General features: G+C 41.2%; 1 pseudogene; it reads left to right on the forward strand.

The window, feature by feature from the left end:
* Positions 1-340: 340 nt before the first annotated feature.
* LOC147446970 (pentatricopeptide repeat-containing protein At4g18520, chloroplastic-like) lies at positions 341-1322 on the forward strand (annotated as a pseudogene).
* The last annotated feature ends 24930 nt before the right edge of the window (positions 1323-26252 follow it).

The raw sequence follows: 26252 nt of genomic DNA on the forward strand, positions 1-26252 counted from the left end.
TTGGGCAAGGCCAATGATCTCTGGGCTATTTTTGACGGATGCAAAGTGAGGGTGTCTCTCTAGATGCAGTCATATACGCTTGCATCTTGAAGGCAAGGGCCAACTGAGGTCAAGAAGTGGGTGGGCTATTTTTAATAGATGGAGAGAGAGTGCATCTATCCAAATGCAATCACGTATACTTGCACCTTGAAGGCATGTGTCATTAGACAAGATGCCAATATGGGAGAAAAAATTCATGGTTAGTCAGGGGTTGTTGAAAGAAAACGTCGTGCTTGGCATTGCCTTGGTCGACATGTATGCCAAATGTGGTGCACTTCATAAAGCATGTTAGTTAGTATTCATGTCAAGTGTGGTGCGAACCTCCAACAAGCCACAATGTTTCCTCATGGAGTGCATTGATTGCAAGATATGTCTAGTAGGGTTGGGGTCATGAAGCTCTAAGCTATTTTCAACGGATGCAAAGAGAGGGCAACTCTCAAAGTGAAATCACGTACACTTGCACCTTGAAGGCATGTGGCATGACACAAGATGCTGATATGGGCAAAAGAATTTAGTTGTGGGTTGCTGAAAAAAACTTCGTGCTTGGCACTGCCTTGGTCAACATGTATGCCAAATGTGGTGTGCTTCATAAATCATGTTAGTTAGTATTTATGTCAAGTGTGGTGCGAACCTCCAACAAGCCACAATGCTTCCTCATGGAGTGCATTGATTGCAAGATATGTCTAACAGGGCTAGGGTCATGAAGCTCTAGGCTATTTTCAACAAATGCAAAGAGAGGGCAGCTCTCCAAATGAAATCATGTACAATTGTACCTTGAAGGCATGTGGCATTACACAAGATACTGATATGCGCAAAAGAATTCGTGATAATATTGTTAGCCATGGGTTGTTGAAAGAAAACATCGTGCTTGGCACTGCCTTGGTCGACATTTAGGCCAAATGTGGTGCACTTCATAAAGCACGTTAGTCAATATGTATTTCAAGTGCACTAGAGTCCTTGACAAGCTTCCTATTTGCAATGTTTCCTCATGGAGTGCATTGATTGCAAGATATGTCCAACAATGTTAAGGACAGGAACCTCTGGGCTGTTTTAAGAGGATGCAGAGAGAGGGCATCTCTCCGACAGCAATCACGTACACTTGCACCTTGAAGGCATGTGGCATTACACAAGATGTTGATATTGGCAAAATAATTCACAATGATATTGTTATTTAGGGGTTGCTGAAAGAAAATGTCGCGCTTGGCACTGCCTTGGTCGACATGTATGCCAACTGTGGCAATGATTATATAAGAATTATGTTAACATGGGCTATAGTAACATGAATAAATAGATTCATGAGATCATTATGGGGGTTCTTAGGTTTTTATGTGTGCGCTTGAGTGAGCTTGAGAAAAAGTATAGGATTGGCCATTCAAAACCATTGGTAAGAGTGAGCATGAGCTCGTTCTATTTATATTCATAAAACCTCATACTGGTGTGGATGATCTAATCACAAAATGATATCATAGGCCTTAAATATTGTCCATTGACAAAGAATGCACCACAAAGAGAACATGTTCATGAAGGATATAATAGGACACATGGCATAATGAAAATAGAGAGAATCATTCATTCTATGTAATGGTGTCCCATGTGGCTTAAGGTTAGCATCAACTAACATTTATGGGCCCGCCCCTTCTTCGTCCTTATGTTGTGGTGTCTTGTCAAGGGTGGCTCCCTATTCAACCGATGTATGGTTTTGTTTGTTTCTTGATGCTAAGGGTCTGGTCGAGGCTGGCTCCCTACTTAGCCGAGGTATGGTGGATGGACAGTTTGGGGTGCCTGCTGAGCATGGCTTGGCCTTGTAATTCTTTTTATTATGTTGATATACTCCACTCACAATTGTGAGTTCTGCAAAAAGAAAAAAGGATTAGCAACAACTAACATTTACCATAATTGAAGCATATCATGCGCTTATCAAATTGAAAACCAAATACGACAATGGAAAAATAATAGCAACTTCTAAAATAAAATTGAATAGGCTAAAGGAGAATCTACTAAGGCAATATAAAAATGCAAAAAAAATCTCACATTAAAATATTCTTTTTTCTCTTTTGGGTGATCCTAATAGTCATTAAGATATATACATAGAAAAGTCTCTCTCTCTCTCAAACAACCGGTGGTTAGTTTTGCATCTACATGCATAAAGTCATGCAAATTTTTTATTGAAACTATATTGTTTTTTGTCAAAAAACATTGCTAAGTTTTATGTAAATAGATAATATATGTGACAGTCATGAACGTATAGTATTGGTAAAGATTATATTAGTCATATCATAAAATTACATATCCAACCTCAAGCTCTAATTGAGCATTGAGGTGTATAAGTTTACAAGTTGGATGCTTACCGTTTTACAATGAGTCCTATCACCATAGAATATGAACAAAATTTATAAGCTTTACTTAACGTCTGTTGATAACATAGCATGGGTAGTCCTAGACCAATCATTGGAGTATTGCTTGCGCCTGAGCGTCCATATTAGCACTCTACTTTCTTGTATAATCTCTGTGAAGCTTGCCACCTCAGAATCTCCTTCAAACACACGGTGGTTCCTTGTTTGCCATATGTAACATTTAATGGCCTAGTAACTTGTGTGTAGTGGAAAATAACATGAACATAGTGAGCATTTCACTAGAATAGGTTCCTAATGAGCAAAATAAGAGTGCTTGGGTGAAGAGAGCAACAAAAAGCATAACACCTAGTTAGATAGGCACAATACTTCAAAAAAGAGAGAGCTTAACCTATTGACAACAGTTGAGGACCGGATTTACATGGAGCCGGTCCCCCCTCCAAAAGGCTTTGTATTATAGGTTTCCCCCATCAAAAGAGACATTTTACAATAGAATTCTTTGTGTTCCTTCAATAACTAGGTAGTGCAATGAAGATGGAAGCTTCAAGCACTAAGAAAAACACTTATAAAACACAACATCAATTCCCTCACGGTCTCAGACCCAAGACCTCACACACCTTCGAAGATGGTGAGAGCTACCGGGGTATGAGAGTAGATTGAGAGGAAGAAGAAGTAGTCTTATGAGAAAGATGTACATCTCCTCACATAATCACTCATACAAGGATACAATTGAGGTAAATTTTCAAGAGTTTATAAAAACCAAGATAATTTATTTTTTCTTGAAAGTTTAGGCCAAATTAAGTTTTGACTTGACTCAGAGGCTCAAAACAAGTCATAAAAAGAATGTCTAGTGAAAAAATAGCAAAAAGTGTTCATTTTAGGTCAAAAGTAAATAATTGTGATTATTTACTTTTAGCTCAAAATTGACCAAAGTTGATACCAGAGACTTTAAGCAAGATTGCAAACATCTTTTGTAAAGGCTCATAGAATTTGGATCACAAAATAGACCAAAACCTTGATAAAAACTGAAATCTATACTGATTGTCGAGAACTTGAGTGTGAATTAGTAAATCTTGCTCAAATTTAGTGAAAGTTGACTCAGAGGCTTAGATTGAAGTGTTAAACATGTCTATATGCTCAGATACCCAAAAAGATATAAAAACTTACCAGAAGTAAATAATTACTTTTGTCCTATTTTTCAACTTTTTTGACCAACTAAGCATACCACAAGTTTTATCATGTTATATTGAGCATTCATATCAAATTTCGTAAGATTTGGATGTATAAAGTGAAAATTGTGGTCAAATTTGTAAAGTCAGTCTGCGGATAGAAAACCGTTGACAAATTGAACGGTAATTATCCAAACTTGGTGAAACTTGGCTAGGGAGCTTAAGTTGAGTTGCTTTACCAGCTAGTATCAACATTTTGGCAAAAAGTTACAAAAAAATACCAGAAGTAAATAATCGTGATTATTTATATTTGCTTCAGAATTGAACATTTTTGCACAATTGAGGACACCACAAGGTCAATCATATCAAGTAGATTCCACAAATCAAATTTGGTGAAATTTGGATCACAAAAGTGAGACTTAAGCCAGATTCTTGAATTGAGTACACTACAAGATCAATCATACCAAGTAGATTCCACAAATCAAATTTGGTGAAATTTGGATCACAAAAGTGAGACTTAAGCCAGATTCTTGAAATCAGAGTCTGTGGATACTAAACAGCTGATAACTTGGACAAATCTTGTTCAAATTCAGTCAAACTTGTCCAGAGACCACAACAAGGTGATTACCTGGCAAAACAAGCCTAAAAAGTGTAAAAACTGAGAAAAGAAAATAATCACGATTATTTACTGTTGAGACCAGAGACAAGATTTTTGACTTTTGAGCTTATACAGTGTTAGAACAACATAATACAAGGCCACTGGTCAATTTTGGGTTCCATCGGATCCAAATTGGTACTTGTTCACTCAGTTTCCAGGTTGCAGAGAGATTAGTTCTTTAGCTCTTTGCAAGGGTAGAATCTGGAAGTCTCAATTGCTGACTTACTTAGCTTAGATTGAAGTTATATACATAGACCAATCTAATTAGCTAGCAAAAATTGTACAAACTTGTGAAAAAATTGCTAACTTATTTAAAACTGACACAGGAATCAGGTTGCATGTAAAGAATTGAGAGCTTGACAGGAGTTGCATTCAAGTCAAGTGAAAAATGGATAGCAATTTAATCCACCGATAAGTACTCTATCCAAGGCTTAACAAGTCTATATGAACCTTAGATCTGGTCGTATACTAGCAAATCAAGGCATATTTGGAGAGACCGCTAGTAGAGTATCCACCGGAGAGAGTGTGAATCAAGGTGATCACTTTGACACTATCTTTGAAGAAGTCTCAGATACCTATTCTGACTCAACATCTAAAATGTCTTCCTATTCGACTCATTCAGGAACCGGAACGACGGTGCAATATAAGCACATACTCACCTTTTATAAGACTAATGGCCATGGAGCTCAGGTTTACCTAGATCCTAATGAGGAGTATGCCATTTGCATTGATGACCATGACATAGAGTTTAAAGAGAAAATCAGAGCAAACAAACAAGGAAAAATGTATATGTATAAAAACGTGACTCAGTATTTAAAAGTTGAAAACCTTGATGTGATAAAAAAAATGGGGGTTAGAGGTGAATACAATCATTCTTGATATGGTAGCCAAAGAAGGTCCACCAATTTTAGAATTCAAGGGATACGATCAAGATGATCTAAAACCTTTGAAACTGCTTAGCACGGATAATCCTAGGATTAGAGTCTATGCTTGGGAAATAGGAATGTGAAGGATCTTTTATGGACCTCTCATGCCAAATTGGGGCAGTTAACACCCATGAAGATCATTTATATCTTCAAAATCAAAGACAAGGATTCAACAGATCTACCAACTTACCTTTTTAGGGATTGTTATAACAATAACTTTGCTATGATGAGTCCTAAAGAGGTAGAATAGACCAAATACCAATGATACTCAATAAGAGATTGGATATTGGGCCAAGGACCAGAAACTATTCCAAGAGAGGAACTCTGCGAGAGATATTTTGGGAGCAATGTTAAAAAATCCAAACTTACCTCATCAGAAGAAAACAGAGTGACATTAAAGCCAGTCTAGGGCTTCATGAGTCACTATCTCCAACAGATTGATTTGAAGGACTCGAGACAGAACCAACTGCCAGACCAACTGGAGTTGAGCCAAATAAACATGTCAGACCAGTTGATTTTCAAAAATGGGTCAGAAAATACAGTGGATCTGGGGATCCATATGACCACTTAGCAAGCTTTAAGCAAGTGCTAAGAGCAGAACGCTTATTTGATTTTCACACTCAATTTGAGGGATTTGGGATGACATTAGAAGGAAAAGCATGGACATGGTTCCAAGACATTCCACCAAGGTCAATCATGGATTTGAATACATTAGCTCAAAGATTTGTAGCTGCATGTTCCAAAACTGGGATCAAACATAATACAGTAGCTCAAATCTATAGCTTCAAACAAAAACAAGATGAGTATGTTAGGGATTGTGCAACTAGGATGAAGCAATACATTGCAAGATGCCCAGAACTATAAATACCTGTAGAAGAAAGATTAGTATCATTTTCCCTAGAAGGATTGCTCAACAAAGAACTTCATGCTATACTGTATAACAAGAAGCATATGACCCTAGAAGAGTGTGTATCAGACGCTATTGACTTGGAAGACAATTGTGATATTTTCAATGAAGAAGATGTCCCTAAGGATACTCAGAGTGAGAAAACAACATCCCAAAACCAACACAAGTGGGAACGACTACTGCAGCACCACTTACAGCCATAGAAGACATGCTCAAAAGGATGAACAAAATGATGAATAACATGCAAAAAGCACCTATGAGAGGACCAGGGCAAGGGATACCTCAACACGGACAACCAATTAGGCACAAAAATGGTGTGCTATCGAGTGTAAGTGGACCAACCATGAGACCAATGAGTGCTATTATCGACCAAAGTACGATGGAAATGGTGTGCTATCGAGTGTAAGTGGACCAACCATGAGACCAATGAGTGCTATTATCGACCAAAGTACGATGGAAATGTTCAATATGTGCACATGAGGCCACAAGGATAGCCCATGTACAAATATTAGCCTAATATGACCCCAGCACAAAGACCACCAATGGGTATGGAAAGACCACAACCGGGTCAACAACCTCCATATCCTAGATATAATGCAATGCATGTAAAGTACATGCATTAGAAGGAGTCATAGATGAACAAGCATTAGTGCATGTTACACCTTACGTTGAGTCTAGTCCATCTACAACAATGGTAGAAGGGGAGTGGTATAATTCACATCCACCTTCAATGGAATAAACTGTGACTTATGCTACACCAGAGCTTACACCGATGTACTATGTAGCTAATCAAGGTGTTAGACCTCCTGTGGTAAGACCTATGATTAAGCCAAGGATTGGAAATTGCCATAATTGTGGTGCAGATGATCACTGGAAAGCTGAATGCCCAAAATCTGACAAGAACATTAAGCCAGTTGAAGCTTTTTATATACAATGATGCAAAAAAGGTGGACACTTCCCTAAAGAATGTCCAAAAAATCCGTTAAACAAAGGAAAAGCAGTGGTGAATGTAGTCCAAGTGATACCTATTAGCTCTTCGGAGAGTGAACATATTGTTCCAATCAAGGTGATCACTAGAGCCCAGGCTAAGAAAAAGAAACATAACTCCTCTAATGAATCAAAGAATACTAAAATTTCCTCTCAAAAGTCCAAGAGAAGAAGAAGTCAAAGGTATGAGATGAGAAAACAAAAACAAAGGGATGAAATTGAGAAAAAAGCCAAGAAACTATTCCAGGAAAGAATCAAAGAAACTGGGAGTGAACTCATAGAAACCACAATGAAATCTAGAGGATCAATTTTGGTAGACAAAATTTTTGAGCCAATCAATGCAGCCTTGGAAGCTTTTTAAGCGGGACTTAAAGCAGGCCAAAACATGAAAAACAAATAAAAAAACTATCTTTCTCTAGATATGGAAGCATCTAAGCTTGAAGCTTATCGAAATTTGGCGAGAATTACTCAAGAAATGCTGGAAAAACAAAAACCCAAGTTTGAGAGTATAGCAAAACCCGAGAAGCTTGTGGTAGAAACCAGTAAAGAGAAATCCAAAGTGGTGGTAGAACCCCACCTTGAAACTAAAGAGCCATAACTCATAGTGCCTGACAGTGAAGATGCTTTAGATGGAATTTTGTTCGTGGAAGAAGACTGGCTAAGACATTTATGGAAAAAAGTGAGAGAGATTAATGATGGGAGCGTAACTTTGAAGTCGGCTCCTATAGAGGAAGTTTGGTTAGACAACCTACCTCCTGATATGGACAATGATGTACAATCCTTGTATGGGGATTGCGGCTCTGAAGCATCAGGAATGTCTAAACCAATGACTCTAGAAACACTACCCTCTTACTTAGGAGACAACAAAGATGAATCCATAGTGTGTAAAACCACTCACGTAAAAAGAGCAAAATAGACCCTAGAGGTAGACAACATCCATTCAATCATGTCTACACCCATTCAATGCACTCTTACCTTGGGAGAACTGTTAAAAAAAAAGTGCACATTTATGGGCAGACAAGGAAAAATTCTTGGACATATAGTGTCTAAAAATGGCATAGCGATCGATATGGATAAAATTCGTTATTGTTGAATTGCCTAGACCGGCAATAGTCAAAGGGGTTCAAGCTTTCATGGGACATTGTGGATATTATAGACGATTCATTTAGATGTATGCTATAATCGCAAAATGCATGTATGGCTTGATTACACTCTTTGTATGGACTGATGAATGTGAAGAATCCTTCATGAAGCTTAAAGAAGCTCTCACTTCAGCCCCAATATTAAAAGCACCAGATTGGAATAAGATATTCCATATACATGTTGATGCTTTCAATTTTTCGGGTGGATATATATTAGCTCAACTAGGAGATGGAAAATTTGATTTTCCTATTTCTTATGCTAGTAGATAGTTGAATGTGGTAGAGAAAAACTATACAACCACCAAAAGAGAAGGATTAGGGATGATCTATGCCATAAAAAGTATAGACATTACCTATTAGCCAACAAATTTGTGTTCTTTGTGGACCACCAAGCTTTATTGTACTTGGTCAACAAGCCATGCAACACAAGAAGAATAGTGAGATGGTTCATCATTCTTTTAGAAACTGATTACAATGTAGTTGTAAAAAAGGGCACCGCACACCAAAGAGTAGATCATTTATCGAGGATTATTTCAGGAGAACCACCAAAAGGGGTAGACGATGATCTACTAGGGGTTGAAGCAATCTCCTCATGCTTGGTATGAGAAAGCTGACACTCAATTGGTCAAACAAGGCTTTCGTAACAGTCCAACAGAAAGCACATTGTATGTAAAGTGTGAGGGTGATGTACTTCTGATTGTGGTTCTTTATGTAGATGATTTGCTGATCACTGGAACAAATGAGAGACATATTGTTGAATTTAAGGCTGATTTGAATGCTACTTTCAAGATGAAAGATTTGTGATTGTTGCATCATTATTTGGGCATACAGTTTAAGTAGTCTGATGGTGGTATTGCCTTGTGTCAGAAAAGTTACATAAAGACATTGCTATGTAAGTTTGGACTTGAGGATTGCAAACTATTGCCACTCCCATGGAAACAAGTTTGAAGTTGAGTCTACATGATGCTGGTGATCCTGCTGATGTCACTCTTTACCAAACTGTTGTTGGCTGCCTCATTTATGTATGCAACACGAGGCCGGATATTCAATTTGCAATCTCACAGGTCAGCAGATTTATGCATAGCCCAGGGTCTAAGCATTGGCAGGCTGTCAAGAGGATTTTCCGCTACCTTAGTGGCACTTTACATCTTGGCTTGTTTTATCCCAAGGGGGGATCATTGTCGCCAGACTTACATGATTTTTCAGACTCGGATTGGGCTGGTTGTTTTGACACACGAGTGTCCACAAGTGGTTTTTGTTTCATGCTTGACAGTTCATGTATATCATGGTTGAGCAAGAAGCAACCTACTGTGGCCACTTCCAGCTGTGAGGCTAAGTACAGGGAAGTCTTCATAGCTACGGTTGAGTGTGTATGGCTGAGATGCCTTATGGATGATTTGGGTGTTGGACACGACACTGCCAACACTATCTACACTGACAATCAGAGCGCATTGGCAGTTGCGAGGAACCCAGTTTTTCATGCTCGGACAAAGGGAGAGGCTCTTAGTAGGAGAGATCAGCTTGGCTTATGTGCCAACATAGGACAACCTTGCAGATCTTTTCACAAAGGCATTGTCTCATGAGAAGCTTGAAGCTTTCCGCAAAGCTTTGGGCTTACTCCCCTTTGTGGACTGATCATGTCCTCAGGGCATGGCACTTCCCTTTTCTCATGTGCCAGCTCTCGTTCACCGCATCACTCCAGGGGGGATTTGTTACCATATACATGTGGTAGTGATGTGTGTGAACACACTAGGAACGCCGGGGCATTTTTTCCCTCTTTAGGAGGTTTTTTCCCCCGAGCATTGCATATATGCCCATCACTCTAGGGCTATCTATCTTTCCATTGCACACTAAGTAACACAAAGTAACACAGTCTCTATTGTGTGCCTTGAGCTTCCTTCATCTTCTCCAAGCTGTGTGCGTTTCTCTACAACCTTAATTCCAACACCGTCCACCTTAAATTCGGCCTGGTAACATCCAACACATCACAATCCGCCGACTAGCCAACTCATTAGCTTTGAAATTTGGTGTCTCAAACCTACTATTTGACTCAACCAAAAGTCTGACCCCACATCCATTATATTACCAAGCTTCTCCCCTTGCATTGAGCTACAAGACGCAACACTATTCTTTTTCATGTCCTATCCAACACTCTGATTAGCACAAAGATTGCGAACATCCCTGTTTTCTGTAAGCTTCTTTGATTCAATCAACCCTACTAGAGGCCAATCCAAATGAGGTGGTTTTCCCTTTAAAAAAAATCAACTTGAAACCATTAACAGGATTCTCAACCCTGGTTTCAAAAACACCAACTATAATAAATGTACCCTAACCCAAATCTTGGACACTCTTATGTCTCAGAGTCAGCTTTCCTGGGTGTGGACCTAATCTAGAATTTTAAAGCATTACCCAAACTGACCCATGCTTTTCTCCTTCTCTCAAACACCTCATTGATGTAAGAACTAACCAACCTGTCGTCTTCAAGATGCATCCAAAATTTTCTCCTATATTTGACTAGCAGTTTAGGGCTCATGTTTTTTGCACTTACTTTGAGGCTTGGCACCACAAACTCCATGGGAACTACATATTCAAGACCATATACTAATTTGAATGGAGTCATACTTGTTGTTACCTTGAAAGCTGTTCTAAACGACCACAATGTTGAATCCAACTTTTGATCACATCTTTCTGATTCTCCTGAACAATCTTCTTCAAGATTTTGACCAATGTCTTGTTTGTACTCTTAGCCTATCCATTGACATGAGGATGATAAGTTGTAGATTTCTTATGCATGACCATATGAGTTTTTGTCAATTTAGAAATCACCTCATTGAGAAAACGACTTCCTCTATCACTCACCAACTCCATAGGGCAACCAAACCTGGTCATGGTATTATGATAAAGAAATCTAGCTACACTCTGAGATTTGTTATCTTTGAGAGCTACAGTCTCCACCCACTTGGTACGATAGTATGTAGCAACCAAAATACATTTGCATCCCTTACTTGTAGTGGGATTTATTGGTCCCACAAAGTCCAATCCGGACTTCTAAAAAGATTCCAAAGGCAATTTAGGATGATCAGACATCCTATCTCTGGAATCAGGCTGACCAAGATTTTGAAAAATAACACAGCTTTTTGCATGTTCATGAGCATCTTTCAACACTGTGGGCCACCACAATCTAGCTTGTAACGCCTTTTTACCTATTATGTCACCTGAAAAATGTCCACCTACTACTCTCGAGTGAGCTTCCTTTGCAATACAGCTTTCTATTCAAAATTTGGAACACATCTTTCGATCACTTGATTAATCCCTTTCCTATATAAAGCTGCTGTTATAACCAGAAAGGATCTACTTTTAAGGTCAAACTTTCTTCTTTAATCACCTGTAAAACCTATTGGCATTGTGCCATCTGTCAAAAATATCAACATCTAATCATACCATGATTCAAATGTTGCATTTTGAACCTCAAATAACTCAACATCACGTAGATCACCTTTAACACTTGTTGGCTCTTCTCCAATTTCAATTCTTCTTAAGTAATTTTCTATAGCATGCTCTTCACCAGGAGCATGGACAATCACAAAGTCAAACTCCTGCAAAAACAACAACCATCTAGCTAATCTCCCTGTTAGCAATGGCTTCTTAATCAAATACATCAATGCTTGATGGTCAACATGAAAAACTACCCTGTTGCTCAACAAATAATTCCTAAGTTTGTTTAAAGCATACAAATTCCAAAAAAAAAAAGAATGGGTGTGTGTCAAATTTGTGATGAATTAAAAGCAAAGCGAGACACAGCCAAAACATCAAAACAAAAAGGTAAGCTTGATTTGGATTTTGAAGTTTAAATATAGTTTTTTGGATCATTCTATTCAATAACTAATATTGTTCTTTTATTTTGAATAACCTATTCAACTTGCACTCAAAATCCATTGAGAACAACAAAGCGCAGAGCTCAAAGGACTTTTTAACTCTAACTTTGGAGGTCTTTAATGAAGCTAACCCTAAGGTCTTTTAAGCTCCATTAGATGCATGTTGCTCTTTGATAGACTACCTCCTTTTGGACCCCTATTGAGATGTAACCATCTCTCCTCTTGGTCCCTTGTTGAGGTAAATTTAGAAGCACTTATTGCACATTGCTCTTTGGTAGACCGTTTCCTTTTGGACCCCTATTGAGATGCAATCATTTTTCCTTTTGGTTCCCTATTGAGATAGGTCTAGAAGCACATATCTATATCCTAACTCCTGTTCCCCTTTTATCTTCCCATATTAAATGATTAGTCTAATATGAGAAAATCATTAGTACAGTTAGATATTATATTTTATGACATTACCTCTCTCTTGAAATCATAGTCGTCCTCGACTATGAGGTAGAGAAGATAAAGCCTAGTCATTAATCCATGTTTCTTAGCAGGTAGAGGATCGATCCCTTTTTACCCTAAGACATCATTCCAGAATGGATGACTAATCCATTTGGTGCTTGAGAGACTTAGCTACCACAAGCATGTCTACTCTTTAGTCCATATCATACCTCCAAAGTAGAGTGACAAGTTCTACTTGGTGTTTGGGAGACTTTGTCACCACAAACATGATCCTAAGCATGCATTCTTAAATTTTGTGCACAATAAAAGAAAGAGAATGAGTCTTATAAAACAAAAACATTGTTCATTTAAACTGCATTTTTAGTTTCTTACTCTAGTGTAGCATTGTAAACATTGACAAGGTTTATATTATCCTTAAGCATTGACAAGATATCATTGGATAGCATTACCATTTCTTAGTACCTTGTCTTTGTGTTGAAGAATCGATTCGGGCTGCAACACCTCTAGGCTTGATCTTCGATCTTTGGCAGGTCCTCCATTATTGGTTCTTTTTGTGGATCTCCTTTGTAAGGCTTGAGTAGACCCACATGGTTAGCATTGTGAATGAGCCAATGGCTGGGCAACTTTAATTGATAAGCCATCTCATTGATTGGCTTAAGAATTTAAAAAGGACCATACTATCTTTTTGCTGGTTTAGCATAATACTCTTGGTGGCCCGTTGGATTCTTGCCTGTAGTATGCCTTAGACGAGCCTTGAGAAACTTTAGCAAGACCCAATCATTTTTCTTAAAGGCTAAGGCTCTTCTATGCTTATTAGCAGCAACCCTTTTTGCCTTTGCTTTGAGATGTATATAACCTCTTTAATCTTTGGAAAAGATTCTTGTGAGTCTCGGTTATATTCATCAACAACAAAGATCCTCTCATGTACTTTATATGGTAAGGGACTTATGGATCTTCTCTCTTTAACCTCAAAAGGTGCTTTCACCGTAGAAGTATGTACAATATCATTGTACGCATACTCTATAAGAGGTAGGCACTTCTCTCATTGAGAACATTGATCTACTTCCATGACATAAGATTTTAGTAGATTCAAGAATCGTTAGATTAACTTTGGTCATCCGTTTGTGGATGGTAGGCCAAAAGAGAAATTTAATCTACTTCATAGATTCTCAAATAGACCCTTCTAGAAATTACTCGTCATTCTAGGATCTTTGTCCGACTCTATGGATGTTGGCAAGCCATGATACTTGAAAATTTGAGATCTAAAGAGGGATGCCGTTTGATGTGCCTTAATAGTCTTTTTGACAAGCATAGAGTGTGTTTTCTTGCTAAGACTCTCGACTGAAGCAATCCAAGTTGCTTCCCTCAATCAAATTTCAATTTTTGGTATACCACGCATTTTGAAACATACTCTTGTATGTTTACTTTTCATGGTAGATCAACAAAAATACATTTCTACTCCTCGAAGAGTAGATTATGGAATCCCTCTTTGCCTTGCATAAAGAGAAGCATGGAATTCATACATGACTTTCTTATTGTATTGGTGAGTAACACATAGCCTATTGCCGTTTCGAAGATAACATCCTTCAAGGTGAATGGTTCTTTTTTTCTTCCCTAATGAAAATGTTGTAATTACCTACTTAAAGTCTTGGTTAGTAGCATACTCATCTATCATAAAGATAGATCATTGTGAGTTGCTATAGACACCACATTTACCCTTGGCCGTTGTGAAAGTCCATCAACCACTTGATTGTGACTGCTAGCAATGTGAGCAATATGAAATTTAAATTGCAAAAGAAAAAATTCCCACCTCATTTGTTTTTCGAAGAGCTTGGTTTGCGTCATGAAGTTCTTGAGGCTTTGTGATCCATTCGTAGGATGAATGGATCCCCCAAGAGATAGTGCTTCCATGTGTCTAGGACATGTAGAACAATTAAAAGCTCTTTCTCATAAATGCCCAAGACTCGCTCATCCGTATTGAGCCTTTGGCTCTCATATGCTATGGCATGCCCTTCTTGAAGCAAGACTGCTCCAAGGCAATCACCACAAGCATCACATCGTACCTCAAATGGCTTTGAGAGATCTGGAAGCATGAGGACTGGTTCATCAAAAGCATTTGTCTCCTTAGCAATCCATGAATACTTAACATTCTTCTTTGTTAAGTCATGTAATGGTCCTGCTATTTGAGAAAATTTTGCTATGAAGCGTCTATAGTATGCACACATACCAATAAAGCTTCTTAGCTCATGTAGATTCCTTGGATTAGGCCATGCTTTTATTACCTCCAACTTTGATGGATCCATACGGATACCATCTTGAGAGATAATGTGACCTGAATATTGAATCTCTTGTAGGAAAAATACACTTTTCTTTTGATAATGAAAAGCTTATTCTCTCTCACAACTTGAAAGATTACCTGGAGGTGTCACTTGTACTCCTCAAGAGAATTTGAGTGGCATGAAGATTTTTGTCCATCATGAGTTTAAATGCGGCTAGAGCATTTGTTAGGCAAAAACTTGTAACTTATCAAATAGATTTTCTATCCGCAGCACGAGAAATATTTTTTTTTATAGTGATCGTATCTGGTGCTCTATAGTTGACACACATGTGATATGTGTCATCTTTCTTTTGCACTAAAAGTACTGGTGAACAAAATGGAGAGGAGTTAGGCCTCACTGTCCCTTTTTCCACCAATTCAAGCACTTGCCTCATGATCTCCTCTTGTTGAGCTTGTGAAACTCAATAAGGAGGTTTCGGTGAGCTTTCTAGTAGAAGCTCTATTGCATGGTCATCATCCCCTCGTTTTGGATGTAGCTCACTAGGGATGTCATCAACGAGAACATCTTGGAGTCCATTTAGGCAACTAAACTCTAATTCCTCTTGATTCTCTTTATTGCTACTTGTGAAAACATTAGAATCATTTACAGATTTTCTAACAAAAATCATGTATGCAAAAATAGAGCTTTTCATTGACTTATCAGAAGCAAGTGTATTTACCAGGAAAATGGTGTTCCTCGACTCATTGGCATCAATGTACATGCTCTTTTCCCTGTAGGTGAAGTAGATTCTCCTTTGAAGGAACTTCATGTTGGCAGCCATGCCCTAGGATAACATCCTCATGTTGGATAGGAGAGATAAAACAAATTCTTCTTTGTCGACATAGCTTTGGGAATGAAGCCTCAACTTCCCAATCAAGGGAGTAATGGAGGCTTGCTAACCCTTGAAAGCTCCATCGGCAGTTACAGTATCTCCCATCTCAAAAGCTTGAATGTGCAACTTGGTGACCAACTCTGTTGATATAAAGTTATGAGTAGAGTTAGGGTCAAACAAGGTGAAGGCATTATGCTCCCTTTTCCCCAAGCATAGGAGAATGATGAGCCTTTGCAATTAGTATCCTCTTTTGGAGCTTCAACCATGGAAGCTCTAGGAATGTCATTGAGTACATTTCTTTTGGGGCAAGAATGATAACCATATCCTTGCTCCCCACACTTAAAGCATTTATGGTCTTTATGAAATGCCTCTAATTCTTCCGGAGAGAGCTTATTTTTACCTTTGTAAGATCCTTTCTTCTTGGCCTTGTTGTTGTTTGTGTTGGTGTTGCCTTGGGAAGAGTTTTGAGCATTGCTCTCCTGCTTTAGCTTCATTTCAATCCTTTTTATCCATGGGCCTGAAATTTCTTCTTGCCCCTTGTTGGACTTGATCCTTGAAGCAACCATCATGTGGTGGATGACTTCGGTGATAGCGATAGGCCGTTGTGAGTTGACATACTCGGTCATTTCTTCAGGTAATACCGCACAAAATTGTTGCTTTTGTTCGGTGAAGTCTATCCTTTGAAAGACTGTAGCTTTGAAATGTAAATCACAAAACTTGTCTACATATTTGTGAATAGACTTGCTGAAGAGCAGCTTCAAGATTTGCCATTTGGTGAGAACTTTGTCGTTGGCATCGCTTGCAAGGAATTGCTTCATTATGGAAACTTGTAGAATTTTCCATGTCTTTGGGGCTTCATCGTTGCCATGAAGGCTAGACCACCCTTGACAAGAAGATTTCTAAAAGTGCATAGGCTACATGGTGTATCTTGGAGGACTCCGTGAAGCCCTCGTCTCCAAAGGCCACATCAAATTGTTGGTTGAAGGCCAATACTTTGTCAAAGGCACCAAAGGTGCCATCATAGTCCAAAAAGAGATACTATTTCCTCCCTCTTTAAATTTATTGAGCTTTTGAGACCTTCGCCATGCAGGGTAAGTTTTACGATGTCCTCTCCTCTTGTATTCTCTAGGAGAATAGTTGTTGCTTTCGTCGGAATAGGATGAAGGAGAAGAGGGTGACCTCTTTCTTTCCTTTTTCTTCCTTTGTTTCCTCTCTTCCCTTTCGGAATGACGAGGAGGACTATGGGTTGACTATCTCCTCTTGGGAGGAGTTGGCGACAGTCTAGACCGCCGTCTTCGTGGAGCCACATCTTCAGAGGAACTTAGGGATTTGCTTCTTTCTCATTCTTTGGATTCCTTCTCTCTTATGGGAGAGAGGCTTCTTTCAGGAGTCTCATCAAGAGACTTCCTAAGCTCTCTCTTGTCATAATATCTAATATCTAACCAACCCAAATGATTATCTCATATTAAACTGATCACTTAATGTGGGAGAATAAACGGGAACAAGGGTTAAGATATAGACATGTGCTTATAGATCTATCTCAACATGGGGCAAATGGTAAAGGGGCCCAAATGAGAGATGGTCTATCAAAGAGCAAGGCTAACCAACGGAGCATAAGACCTTAGGGTTAGCTTCATTGAAGACCTCCAATAATGTGTGTAAAAGTCCTTTGACCTTAGGTAATAAGCTAGGGCTGACCTTGAGGCGCGAGAACCCGACCCAGCTCGAGGTGCTTGTCCTGCTTGTCATGCTTGATTACTAAGGTGCTTGAGGTGCTTGACATGCTTGAGATGCTAGGGTTGCACTTAAGGTGAGAACCTAGCCCAAGCTTAAGGTGCTTAATGTTGGGGTATAGGCGTCTGTGCCTTGCCCGACTGCCCAGAGTCTGGGCGCCCACTGACTTGTATACCTTATACATAGCATAAGTGTATAGGGGGCTTCTCACTCTTTGAGTCTCCCCACCCACATTTGTGTGTGTGTCTCCTTCTCTCTCTCTCTCTCTCACTCGCCGTCTGTGGTGCTCCCCGATCCCCTTCAATTGGTATCAGAGCTATGGTGACCGCGGAGAGCACGACGGCTTTGAGAGCATCGAGACGATAGCTCGCTCGCTCTCGACGGTGGAGTTCGATCGTGGAGTTTCACGGAGAGAGATTTTAGCTTGAGGATCATTGTCTTTGGAGCTTAGGAGCTTGGTGTGGTCAAGCTTGGTCGAGGAGGCGGTTGCGGCTTCCTTGGTGAGAGGAGCTTTTGATCTCAGTGGAGCTCATTAGAGAAGTGCTCGGCAGAGGAGAGCTTGACATTCGAGTGCTTGGATGCTATTGTGGCAGAGCTCTTGCGTTGGAGCTTGCATTGAGAGGACATTGCATCACGCAGAGTGGAGCAGGAGCAGGTTCAAGACTGTGTGCAACTCGTTTTTGCCATTTTCGGGCTCTAAAACGCAGTTTTTTGCGTAGCTCCGTCATACAGAGTCAGATCTACATGATCCAGGAGTTTAGGTCAGGGTTTTGGCACGCTACGGACGCGATGGTGATTTCTATTTGCTGAAATTATGCTTTGAATTATAGCAGGTACAGCAGCAGGTTTATTTGTGCACTTTCGGGTCCCAAAAACACTGTTTTTGGTATATCTCACACACACGGAGTATTTTCTGTAGCAACCAGCAAATTCATAGGTGTACACAGGTTTTTGGATATGCATTTGTCCGGAGAGCCACTCATGCGAGAGTGAGCTATGTTGCCATGGTCTTGGCGGTTTATGTATGCCATATATGGATTTGTGTATTTGTTTATGGCTGAGATTATTTGAGATTTGGCTCAATTTATAGAAGAAAATCTGTTGGATTTTATCCAGGTTCTCGCCATAGCTTCTACGTATCCGTAGGTTGCTCTTTGACAGTTTAGTGGTTGAGTTTACTCCCACTTTGACAGGTGATTTTCAGTCATCATTTGGTTGGAGTTTGGAGTCACTTGTGTATGCCCTTGTGTGCCGTATTTCGTATTGCACATAGCGACGGATCATGCAAGGTTTTGCGAAATGTTGCTATAGTTATCTGGCATACATTTTCTCATCGATTGAAAGGTATTTTGGCAGAAATCATCACTCACATGTATGTCATTTGAGGTGCCGTTGAGTGGTACTCCGGCAAGAGCGGGTATGCTCATATGTATGACTTTGTGAGGTGATTCCGGTCGAGTTTATTCCCGGATTGGCCATTGTGGCATATATTATTGTCTCTTTGAGGTTTACTATTGAGATTTTGCTCTAGTTACAAAGGAGACTCTGCCAAAATTTTGTCAGATATTTATGCGCGATTGAGTCATATTGACTTGTGATTTTGTGAAAGGTTTTGCACGATTATTGGTGCAACTTTGCATCAGGTTTTGAGCCATATTTGCAGACTTTTTTTGATGTGATTCGAGCCAGTTTAGGGCTGATTTGGTTGACATTTGCTACTCATTGTTGGTTGCTCTTTTGCGAGCATTATGGCTGATTTTTCATTTGACTTCCAGCGTTATGGTCTGACACAGTTTGATGGTGCAGATTTTGTTGCTTGGAAGGAGCATATGCTTGTTGCATTGGCGGATTTGGGGCAGGATAAACCCTTGTGTGGTTTATTGGCGAAGCCCAAGTCTATGCGTGATGATGATTGGCAGGATCTTGATGAGTTAGCAATGTCTACGATTCGTTTGCATCTGGTTGAGTCTGTTGACTGGCAGGTCTCGAGGGAGACTACAACTCATGCTTTATGGAAGAGTTTACATGCTATGTACGCGACATCCATGCCTACAGGGGAGTCTAGTCCCACTTCTATGTCCATGGGAGAGATTGGTCCCACACGCAAGTCTCGACGGCATAGAGACTTGACATGTTGGCATTGTGGACATAGAGGGCACATTAGGCGTCGATGTTTCAGGCGTTTGAGACAACGGAGGTGACAGATGCGTGATGCAGATTTGGGCATGACAGATGCTAGTGAGATCAGTACGGTGGTTACTGAGTATGCTTGTGACGGCGATGTCACATTTACATCTAGCTTGTCTTCAGACGATCTTATGTCTACGGATTGCATATCGGATTGCACATTGTCTTCACAGTGGTTACTAGATTCAGATGCTACATTCCATGTCATGTCGCATCGTGAGTGGTTTAGCACGTTTTCTAGTGGGAGACTTGGTTGTGTGCACATGGCTGATGGTGTTGTGTATGACATTGAGGGTGCAGGAGACGTATGTTTGTCCTTGCCCAGTGGTATGAGATTTACCCTGCGTCATGTGCGTTATGCGCCAAATCTGAGACGGGATTTGATCTCACTCAGACAGTTATTACGGGATAGTGGATGTCGGGTATCGCTGCTTGAGCGATATTTTGCGTTGCATTTGGGTTCGCTAGTGATTGCGAGAGGTGCTAGAGTTGGCACATGGTACCCATTGTACGTAGTACTGGTGCGAGATGGTCGAGTCTCAATCTTGTTACAGCCATGCAGAGAGCGAGAGACCCGGATAGTCTCTTTTGCTCATGGGTTGCAGGGTACTTTGCATGGAGTGCAGAGTAGTGAGCTCGTTGTGCACATAGTTGGGGTACGACTTGAGCAGTCACACAGAGAGGTGACAGATGTTGAGATGTCGAGCTCTACACGTTGAGCTGGCATCCACTACGGGTCTTGGCCGCTTACTGCATTTACTCACTGGCGCGTTAGGTGACCGACACGGAGGATCTCTGCCAGTGATTCTACAGCTGGACTACACTTATAGTGCCAGCCTAGTACGCTTCTAGCGAGTTCACACTTAGTGACCGCATGTACATATGTGCTACTTTTCAGCTTTAGCACTTAGTCATTTTGTACTCTCTTTTCTGTGAAGAAGAAGAAGAAGCTTTCCATCTCTGTGTGCTTTGTGCTTGCCTTGTGTAGCTCTCTTGCATCCTCATTCTTTACATGGTATCAGAGCCTGGTGCAGGCAAGAGAGGCTAAGAGAGCAAGAGCATCACAATCCCTTTGTTCGCAATCCACGACCAGATGCCAAAGTTTCTGAACAGGTCTCCAAAGTGCAGTATACAGAGATTTACTGTACAAGTACAGTGGTTGTGAAACGCTTGATTGTGGACACTCGTTGAGTGTAGAAAGCGTTACAGGAACCACGATAGCAGGTTCAGCAGATTTGCAGGTTTTTCCAGATTGCAGCTATTTTGTCTTAGTGCTTCAAGATGTCTGACGGTTTCAGTCAGATTGTTACTGAGAAGCTTGAGAAAAATAACTACCCTGCATGGAAGTTCAGAATAACAAATTTCCTAAAAGGAAAAGGTTATTGGGACTATGTAGAAGGAGACAATGAAAAGGAACCAGAGATTCCCGAGGCAAATGCTACAGCAGAACAAAGGAAAGCTTTGAGGGACTGGCAACAAGGCCAGAGCAAAAGTGATGTATTGGCTGTCTATGAGCATCACAGATGGCATGATGGGCTATCTACAGGATGCTGAAACCCCCGCCATTGCATGGAGAAACTTAGGCAGAGTGTTCGAGGTGAACACCAAGGCCAGGAAGCTTCAACTAAAGTCGGAGCTAAATCAGGTTAAGAGGAACAACCTCTCAATCAATGATTATGCCTTGAAGATCAAGAGTATCATTGAGGCTCTTGGATCTATTAAAGTGTCAGTGGAAGACGATGACATTGTCCGTGCATGCTTGGATGGTCTAGGAGATGAGTATGTACATTTTAGGTCTTCCATGAATACAAGAGACGACATCCCTGTGTTCCAAGATTTGATTTCTATGCTTATTCTTGAGGAGAAGAACCTTGGCACATCTTCTTCTCATGGCAGAAATAATTCTGAACAGGCCTTCTATTCTAACTCCAACAGAGGTAGAGGTAGAGGTCGTGGTCGAGGCCGAAGGGGTTGCAGGGGCCAATTTCTAGAAGGTCAATCAAATCAAAACAATACAGGTGGCAGGGGAAACCAGTCTCAAGGCAGGGGGAGTCAAAGAGGTCGTGGTGCAGGATCAAGTAGGCAGCAACATACTCCAGATAGTAGAGAATGTTGGACTTGTGGTGAAAGAGGTCACATGTCACGTGACTGTCCAAAGGGAAAAGCAAGTAGAAAGAGAGAACAGGGCAACTATGCATCTACTAGCAGAGATGCAGATGACAGCAAAAACGAGCGCATGTTTGTTATGCAGCATGTAATGAATACAATGACTGCAGAGAATTCCACCCAAGATGATGTTTGGTATGTGGATTCAGGTGCCTCTAATCACATGACGTCTCGTGGAGAGTGGTTTAGAGATATGCGCAAACCAGATGTGTCAGGCTATGTGCAGACAGGAGATGATACAGCTCACCCCATTGCTCATGTAGGGGACATACCTCTAAATACGAAGAGTGGGAAATCAAAGTACTTAGCAGATGTACTTCATGTCCCAAACATTACAAAGAATCTTGTTTCTGTTGGACAAATGGTTGAGCAGGGTTTGCAGGTTCGCTTCAATCCAAATGGCTGTTATGTAGAAGATTTCCAGAATGGCTGTAAGCTGATCACAGAGGGCAAATGTGTGGGCAGAATGTTTACGCTGAATGTAGACATGCCTGAGGTAAAAGCTGCATTATTTACACAGGGCACAGGTGTTGTGGTTGATGTTGACATTTGGCACAAACGCATTGGCCATGTCAATGAGCAGAGATTGCGCAGCATGCAATCAAAATAGATTGTAAAAGGTTTGCCCAAATTCAAGGTGGATGGTATGCATAAAGTGTGTGCAGCATGCTAGTTTGGAAAACAGTCAAAGGGCTCATTTCCACATGAGCGCAATGTATGTAAAAGGCCACTTGAGGTGGTGCACACAGATGTTTGGGGTCCAACCGATACTGCAAGTATACATGGTTGCAGGTATTATGTCTCTTTCATTGATGACCATACAAGGAAAGTATGGGTCTACTTCATGCGTAACAAAAGTGAAGTGTTTGGTCACTTTCAAGACTTCAAAGTCATGATTGAGAAGGAGACAGATATGCAAATCAAGACATTGAGGTCAGATGGAGGGGGAGAGTACTTCTCCAATGATTTTTCAGATTTTCTGCGAATGCATGGTATACACAGGCAGTTTACACGGAGATATACTCCACAGCAGAATGGGGTCGCAGAAAGGAAAAACAGGCACATTGCAGAGGTTGCACGTGCATTGATGAATGAGAAGAACATGCCTCATCATTTCTGGGCTGAAGCTGTAAATACAGCTGTGTACATTATGAACAGGACACCTACAGGTGCGGTGCATGATGTAACACCTGAGGAAAAGTTTACAGGTACAAAGCCTGATTTGGCACACTTGAAAGTGTTTGGCTGCATAGCTTACGTGCATGTACCAGATGAGTTGCGTAGGAAATTGGATCCTAAAGCAGAGAAATGTATTCTTGTGGGATATTCCCTTGAACAAAAGGGGTACAGGTGCTACAATCCTACTACACGAGAATTATGAGTGAGCAGAGATGTAGTCTTTGATGAGATGAGCAGCTGGTACAGTAATGCACATGGCACTATTGGGGCTGATGTAAAAGATGATGTGGTTGTACAAAATGTGAGGCCACAGTCACAGGTTTTGAGTGGACCACAAGAGTCCTCTTCTCGTGGCTCTGTTGAGAAACCATGGAATGGTAGACTACGTACGCAGGTTACTCCACCAACAGGTACAGGGAATGTATCACGAAAAGGAAAGGAAAAGGTTGATGAACCTCCCTTTATGGTTGATGCATCATCAGGTTTTTCACATGTAGACATGGATTCAGATGGTTCTGAACAAAGTCTTGATGAGGAATTTGGAATTCCGGCTGTCAGGACACCTGGTGTAAGGAAAGTATAAGAAGATGCTAAAGGGCAAAGGAGTGACCAAGGACCGCGCAGATCTAATAGAGTCAGAAATCCAGTTCAGAAATTGACTTATGATGGGTATCTAGCGCATCACCAAGCCTACATGGCTAAGGTGATACAGGATGTGGAGCCCACATGTTTTGAGGATGCAGTTGGAAATGTGCATTGGGATGATGCAATGAATGAAGAGATGGCTGCATTGGAAGCAAATGACACATGGGAGTTGGTGCCATTGCCAAGTGGCAAGAAAGCTATTGGCTGTAAATGGGTGTATAAAACCAAGCATAAGGCTGATGGTAACATTGAGCGTCACAAGGCAAGGCTGGTCGCAAAGGGTTATGCACAAACGTATGGCATAGACTATGAGGAGACCTTTGCTCCAGTGGCAAAGATGACGACTGTGAGAGCTGTCATAGCAGTGGCTGCATCTAGAGGATGGATTATGCATCAAATGGATGTAAAGAATGCCTTCTTGAATGGTGAGTTGCAAGAGGAAGTGTATATGGATCAGCCACCTGGTTATGTCGATCCAGGTTACCCAGATTATGTATGCAGACTTCTCAAAACTTTGTATGGTTTGAAGCAAGGCTCTAGAGCATGGTATGACAGGATTGCCAAGTATCTTGTCAGTATTGGTTTTAGGAGAGCTCATGCTGATCATTCACTCTATGTACGTGAGAGTGATGTGGGGATTGTGGTCATTACCATATATGTAGATGACCTTATTATTGTTGGTGACAATGCTATGGAGATTGACCATGTGAAGGGTCTTCTCAAACAGGAGTTTGAAATGAAAGATTTGGGCGAGTTGCGCTACTTTCTTGGCATTGAGGTGATCAGGACTCCAGAGGGTGTATGGCTGTCACAGAGACAATATGCTTTGGACATGTTGTCAAAGTATGGTATGGCTGATTGTAAGCCGATTTCCATTCCCTTGGATGTGAATGCAAAGCTGAGTGCAGAGAAGGGTGATGTTGTTGAGGATGTCAATATGTACAGGAAGATGGTGGGTAGTCTAATCTACTTGACTATCACAAGGCCAGACTTGAGCTACACAGTAGGCTTGGAGAGTCAGTTCATGCCGCTTCCGAGGAAGCCACATTTGGATGGAGTACGACGCACACTTAGGTATGTGCAAGGGACTCTTGACTACGCATTGTTCTATGCAGCAGATGCACCATTAGCATTGTATGGGTATACAGATGCAGATTGGGCAGGTAGCATTGTTGATAGGAGATCTACGAGTGGCTTCATGTTCACTTTTGGGAGTGCTGCTGTTACTTGGAGCAGCAAAAAGCAGGCTACGGTTGCTTTATCGAGCACAGAGGCCGAGTACAGAGGTGCAGCAGTTGCGGCGTGCGAGGTAGCTTGGCTACGCACATTACTTGAGGACTTGGGAGTGCAGGTGGACCAGCAGATTGTCATTCATTGTGACAACCTCAGCAGCATGCAGTTGGCTAGGAACCCAGTGTTCCATGCTAGGACCAAACACATACAGGTCCATTACCACTACGTTCGAGAGCGAGTGTTGGCAAGCGACAACGACTTGGTCTACGTCAACACAGAGGAGCAGATAGCGGATATCTTTACCAAGGCCCTCGGAGCTGAGAAGCTTCGACGTTTTCGGACTATGCTTGGACTCTGCGACATGCAGAGCTCGAGGGGGAGTGTTGAGATGTCGAGCTCTACACCTTGAGCTGGCATCCACTACGGGTCTTGGCCGCTTACTGCATTTACTCACTGGCGCGTTAGGTGACCGACACGGAGGATCTCTGCCAGTGATTCTACAGCTGGACTACACTTATAGTGCCAGCCTAGTACGCTTCTAGCGAGTTCACACTTAGTGACCGCATGTACATATGTGCTACTTTTCAGCTTTAGCACTTAGTCATTTTGTACTCTCTTTTCTGTGAAGAAGAAGAAGAAGCTTTCCATCTCTGTGTGCTTTGTGCTTGCCTTATGTAGCTCTCTTGCATCCTCATTCTTTACAACAGAGTCAGACATGCATGCTTTGCTAGTGACTGAGCAAAGCAGAGAGTCAGTTGTGTGAGATACTTCTATGCAGGATAGACAGGTAGAGCGGTCTTGCTCTAGTGAGTCACGACAGGAGGACGTTGTGCAAAAGTCTATGCATACGGAGTTAGAGCATGAGAGCTCTAGTGAGTCACAGCAAATTGAGTGGTCATGTTTGCAGTGGATGATTGCAGAGGAGACTGAGATGTCAGCGATTATGTAGTCATTCCTTTCTATGCTCGACAGTGAGCATGGGGATATAGTTGTGCAGGATATGTCTTCCAGCAAACACCTAGAGCAGCTGGTTTGCTCTAAGGTTGCACGACAGGTTGATGCGTCTTTTGTGGACATTCAGGAGATGCATGTGGTTGACACGCCTTGTCAGTCAAAGATGCCTATTGCCAGGGATATATATGTTGATGCATGCTCCGTAGAGCTAGCAGGGCCCGCTAGCATTGCATCGGCATTCGGTGGTCTCATGTATGAGATGTTGATCTTGAGACCGGATATCGCAGCTGCAGTGGGAGTATTTGCAGTTGGGGTTGTCAGTCGTTTGTTGACTGATGATGGCATAGTGCACGAGGGAGATATGCAGGTATTGCATACATACTTGCAGTACGTGTGCGGTACGTCTGGTGGTGTATAGACTTACACGGGAGCAGGACAGCCGGATGCACACGATCACAGCCAGCCAGTGGGCATCGGTTGAGAGCGGTTTTCTCTCACCT

Source organism: Adiantum capillus-veneris, chromosome 11 (genome assembly GCF_014529385.1).
Source record: "Adiantum capillus-veneris isolate H3 chromosome 11, ASM1452938v2, whole genome shotgun sequence".
Lineage (NCBI taxonomy): Eukaryota > Viridiplantae > Streptophyta > Polypodiopsida > Polypodiales > Pteridaceae > Adiantum > Adiantum capillus-veneris.